Genomic DNA, 6,000 nt, shown 5'->3' with positions numbered 1-6,000 from the left:
CAGAATGTCAGTAGCTGGGGTCTGTGCATGCCAGGCAAGGCCAAGCTGGCTCAAAGGGCAAACAACCACCACTGCAATGGTGCGCCTGTAGCAGTTGGACCAGCCGACAACGTCATCCACTGAAGGAAACAGGGATGGCCAGGTTCCTGCAGCCTGAATGGCTGCCTCCTGATGGCTGATGTAGCATAGGCCTGAGGAAAAGCGGATGGCACTGAGGCCTTATCTCTAGTGTAGAAGATATATATACCCTGACCAGCAGTGAGTGAGATTGGTGGCTCGTCCACCGGCTCCTGGCACACACTTGCAGAGGTGGGTGGTTGCCCTTTGAGCCAGCTTGGCCTTGCCTGGCATGCACAAGCCTCAGTGCAACAACTGTCTTACACATGGAGCCACATAGAGGAAATGAGCAGCAGGCTCAGGAGCGGGGTTTGCACTGACTTTAGGGTTCCAGTCAATTCCTCAGGGCTGAGATGGCACTTCTTTGTTGCCAAGAGGCAGACTACAGGCCGTCTTAAGGAGGACTTTATGTTCAAGTGCAGAAAGCAGCCAGGATTTATACCCAAGAGACTCGGCCTTCTGTGGCCCTGGCCAGACTTAGAATTTGGCCCAAGGCAGGTCAACCTCACTCGGAGCAACATGTCGGTACCTCGATTCTGTGCATGCCAGGCAAGGCCAAGCTGGCTCAAAGGGCAACCTGCCACCTCTGCAATGGAGCTCCTGTAGCAGTTGGACCAGCCTTCAACCTCACCCACAGAAGGAAGCAGGGATGGCCAGACTTAGAATTTGGCCCCATGCAGGACAAGCTCCCATGGATCAGTGTTGGATTCTTGTGCCTGTGCCTGCCAGGGAAGTCCAAGCTGGCTCAAAGATCAACCAGCCACCTCTGCAAGGGAGCGCCTGGAGCAGGTGGAGCAGCCACCAACCGCACCCACTCAAGAAAGCAGGGAAGGCCAGATTTCAACAGACTGAGTGGCTGCCACCTGATGGCTGATGGAGCAGAGGCCTGAGGCTCCTGGCACACCCTTGTAGAGTTGGCTGGTTGCTTTTGAGCCAGATTGTCCTTGCCAGACATAGACAAGCGTCAGTGCAACAACTGTCTTACAAATGGAGCCATTTAGAGGAAATGAGCAGCAAGCTGTAGAGTGGGGTGTGTGCTGCCTTTAAGACTCCAGTGAATTCCTCAGGGCTCAGATGGCACTGTGGGCTTCTTTGTTGCCAAGAGGCAGTCCACAGGCCATTTTGAGGAGGACTTTATGTTCAAGTGCAGAAAGCAGCCAGGATAGCAATCCAGGGGACTAGGAATTCTGTGGCCTTGACCAGACTATGAATATGGCCACAGGCAGGACAAGCTGACTCAGAGCAGCACGTTGGTACCTGCGGTCTGTGCATGCCAGGCAAGGCCAAGCTGGCTCGAAGAGCATCCACCCACCTCTGCAACGGTGCACCCGGAGCAGGTGCTGATGGAGCAGAGGCTTGAGGACTCTGCCTTCTGTGGCCCTGGGCAGATTTAAAATTTGGCCCCAGGCAGGACAAGATCACTTGGAGCAGCTGGGGCATGTGCATGCCATGCAAGGCCATGCTGGCTCAAAGAGCAACCAGCCACCTCTGCAAGGGTGCGCCTGGAGTAGTTGCACCAGCCACCAACCTCACCCACTCATGGAAGTAGGGATGGCCGGATCCCAACAGCCTGAGTGACTGCCACCTGATGACTGATTTAGCAGAGGCTTGAGGAAAAACAGATGGCACTGAGACTTTACCTCTAGGGTAGAAGAAATGAGGTACAGGAGTGGCAGTGAGTGAGGTTGGTGGCTGGTCTACCTGCTCCTGGCACACTCTTGCAGAGGTGGCTGGTTGCTCTTTGAGCCAGCTTGGCCTTGCCTGGCATGCACAAGCCTCAGTACTACAATTGTCTTACAAATGGAGCCATATTGAGAAAAAGAGGAACAGGCTCAGGAGCAGGGTATGCGCTGACTTTAGGGCTCCAGTCAATTCCTCAGTGCTCAGATGGCACTGTGGGCTTCTTCATTGCCAAGAGGCAGACCACAGGCCATCTTGTGGAAGACTTTGTATCCAAGTGCACAAAGCAGAAAGGATTTCCACCCAGGGGCCTAGGCCTTCTGTGGCCCTGACGAGAGTTAGAATTTGGCCTCAGGCAGGACAAGCTCACTCAGAGCAGCACTTTGGTACCTGAGGTCTGTGCATGCCAGGCAAGGCCAAGTTGGCTGAAAGAGCAAACAGCCACCTCTGCAAGGGTGCCCCTGGAGCAGGTGGAGCAGCCACCAACCTCACCCGCTCAAGGAAGCAGGGATGGCCAGATTCCAACAGCCTGAGTGGCTGCCCCCTGATGGCTGAAGGAGCAGAGGTCTGAGCAGATGGCACTGGGGCCCTACCTCTAGGGTAGAACTGCTGTACCATGAGCGGCAGTGAGTGAAGTTGGTGGCCTGTGCTTTATGTTTAAGTGAAGAAAGTAGCCAGGATTGAAACCCAAGGGACTTGGCCTTCTGTGGCCCTGGCCAGACTTAAAATTTGGCCCCAGGCAGGACAAGGTCACTCAGAGCAGCATGTCCGTAGCTGGGGTGTGTGCATGCCAGGTAAAGCCAACCTGGTTCAAAGGGGAACGAGCCATCTCTGCAATGGTGCGTCTGTAGCAGTTGGACCAGCCTTCAATGTCACCCACTGAAGGAAGCAGGGATGGCCGTGTTCCCCCAGCCTGAGTGGCTGTCTCCTGATGGCTGATGTGGCAGAGGCCTAAGGAAAAGCAGATGACACTGAGGCCCTAACTCTATGGTAGAGGAAATGATATATCCTGTCCAGCAGCGAGTGTGATTGGTCGCTGGTCCACCGGCTCCTGGCACATTCTTGCAGAGGTGTCTGGTTGCTCTTTGAGCCAGCTTGGCCTTGCCCGGCGTGCACAAGCCTCAGTGCAATAATTGTCTTACAAATGGAGACATATAGAGGAAATGAGCAGCAATCTCAGGAGCAGGGTGTGTGCTGCCTTTAAAACACCAGTCAATTCCTCAGGGCTCAGATGGTACTGCGGGCTTCTTCATTGCCAAGAGGCAGACCACGGGCTGTCTTGAGGAGGACTTTATATTCAAGTGCAGAAAGCAGCCAGGATTGCAATCCAGGGACTAGGCATTCTGTGGCCCTGGCCAGACTTTGAATGTGGCCACAGGCAGGACAAGCTCACTCAGAGCAGCACATCGGTACCTGGGGTCTGTGCATGCCAGGCAAGGCCAAGTTGGCTCAAAGAGCAACCAGCCACCTCTGCAAGGGTGCGCCTGGAGCAGGTGCTGATGGAGCAGAGGCCTGAGGACCCTGCCTTCTGTGGTCCTGGGTAGATTTAAAATTTGGCCCCAGGCAGGACAAGATCACTCGGAGCAGCTGGGGCATGTTCATGCAAGGCAAGGCCATGGTGGCTCAAAGAGCAACCAGCCACCTCTGCAACGGTGCACCTGGAGCAGTTGCACCAGCGTACAACTTCACCCACTCAGGGAAGTAGGGATGGCCAGGTCCCAAAAGCCGGACTGGCTGCCACCTGATTGCTGATGGAGCAGAGGCCTGGGGAAAAGCAGACGGCACTGAGGCCTTACCTCTAGTGTAGAAGAAATGAGGTACACGAGCGACAGTGAGCAAGGTTGGAGGCAGGTCCACTGGCTCCTGGCACACCCTTGCAGAGTTGGCTGGTTGCAAGCCAGTTTGGCCTTGTCCCGCATGCACAAGCCTCAGTGCAACAACGGTCTTACAAATGGAATCATATAGAGGAAATGAGCAGCAGGCTCAGGAGCAGGGTGTGCGCTGTCTTTAGGGCTCCAGTCAGTTCCTCAGGGCTCAGATGGCACTGCAGGCTTCTTCATTGTGAAGAGGTAGACCACAGGCCGTCTTGAGGAGGACTTTATATTCAAGTGCAGAAAGCAGCCAGGATTTCCACCCAGGGGCCTAGGCCTTCTGTGGCCCTGGCCAGACTTAGAATTTGGCCTCAGGAAGGACAAGCTCACTCAGAGCAGCACTTTGGTACCTACATTCTATGCATGCCAGGCAAGGCCAAGCTGTCTCAAAGAGCAACTAGCCACCTCTGCAAGGGTGCCCCTGGAGCAGGTGGAGCAGCCACCAACCTCACCCACTCAAGGAAGCAGGGATGGCCAGATTCCAACAGACTGAGTGGCTGCCACCTGATGTCAGATGGAACAGAGGCCCGAGGAAAAGCAGATGACACTGAGGCCTTGCCACTAGGGTAGAAGAAATTAAGTACCTTGACCGGCAGCAAGTGAGGTTGGTGGCTGATCCACCGGCTCCTGGCACACCCTTGCAGAGTTGGCTGGTTGCTCTTTGAGCCAGCTTGGCCTTGCCTGGCATGCACAAGCCTCAGTGAAACAATTGTCTTACAAATGGAGCCACACAGAGAAAAGGAGCAGGAGGCTCAGGAGTAGGGTGTGGGCTGCCTTTAGGGCTCCAGTCAATTCCTCAGGGCTCAGATGGCACTGCGGGCTTCTTCATTGCCAAGAGGCAGATCACAGGCCGTCTTGAGGAGGACTTTATGTTCAAGTGCAGAAAGCAGCCAGGATTTCCACCCAAGTTCCTAGGATTTCTATTGCCCTGGCCAGGCGTAAAATTTGGACCCAGGCAGGACAAGTTCACTCAGAGCAGAATGTCCATACCTGGAGTCTGTGCATGCCAGGCATGGCCAGGCTGCCTCAAAGAGCAACCAGCCACCTCTGCAAGGGTGCGCCCAGAGCAGGTGGAGCAGCCACCAACCTCACCCACTCAAGGAAGCAGAGATGGCCAGATTCCAACAGACTGAGTGACTGCCACCTGATGACTGGTGGAGCAGACACCTGAGGAAAAGTAGATGGCACTGGGGCCCTACCTCTAGGGTAGAACTGATGTACCATGAGCGGCAGTAAGTGAGGTTGGTGGCTGGTCCACTGGCTCCTGGCACACATTTGAAGAGGTGGCTGGTTGCTCTTTGAGCCAGGTTGGCCTTGCCTGGCATGAACAAGCCTCAGTGCAACAATTGTCTTACAAATGGAGCCATATTGAGGAAAAGAGCAGCAGGCTCAGGAGCCGCGTGTGGGCTGCTTTTGGGCTCCAGTCAATTCCTCAGGGCTCAGATGGCACTGCGGGCTTCTTCATTGCCAAGAGGCAGACCAGAGGCCATCCTGAGGAGGACTTTATGTTCAAGTGCAGAAAGCAGAAAGGATTTCCACCCAGGGGCCTAGGCCTTCTGTGGCCCTGGGCAGACTTAGGATTTGGCCTCAGGCAGGACAAGCTCACTGAGAGCAGCACTTTGGTACCTGCGTTCTCTGCATACCAGGCAAGGCCAAGCTGGCTCAAAGAGCAGCCAGCCACCTCTGCAAGTGTGCGCCCAGAGCAGCAGGAACAGCCACCAACCTCACCCACTCAAGGAAGCAGGGATGGCCAGATTCCAACAGACTGAGTGACTGCCACCTGATGGCTGAAGGAGCAGAGGCCTGAGGAAAAGCAGATGGCACTGGGGCTCTATATCTAGGGTAGAACTGATGTACCATGAGGGGCAGCGAGTGAAGTTGGTGGCTGCTCCACTGGCTCCTGGCACACCCTTGTACAGGTGGCTGGTTGCTCTTTGAGCCAGCTTGGCCTTGCCTGGCATACACAAGCCTCAGTGCAACAATTGTCTTACACATGGAGCCATATAGAGGAAAGGAGTAGCAGGCTCAGGAGCAGGGTGTGTACTCCCTTTAGGGCTCCAGTCAATTCCTCAGGGCTCAGATGGCACTGCGGGCTTCTTGTTGCAAATGAGGAGACCACTGCCATCTTGAGGAGGACTTTATGTTCAAGCGCAGAAAGCGCTTGGATTTAAACCCAAGGGACTCAGCCTTCTGTGGCCCTGGTCAGAGTTAGAATTTGGGCCTAGGAAGGACAAGATCACTTGGAGCAGCTGGGACCCGTGCATGCAAGGCAAGGCCATCCTGGCTCAAAGACCAACCAGCCACCTCTGCAAGGTTGCACCTGGAGCAGTTG

The sequence above is a fragment of the Macaca fascicularis genome, chromosome 10 (assembly GCF_037993035.2).
Source record: "Macaca fascicularis isolate 582-1 chromosome 10, T2T-MFA8v1.1".
NCBI lineage: Eukaryota > Metazoa > Chordata > Mammalia > Primates > Cercopithecidae > Macaca > Macaca fascicularis.
This window is presented reverse-complemented; position numbering follows the sequence as displayed.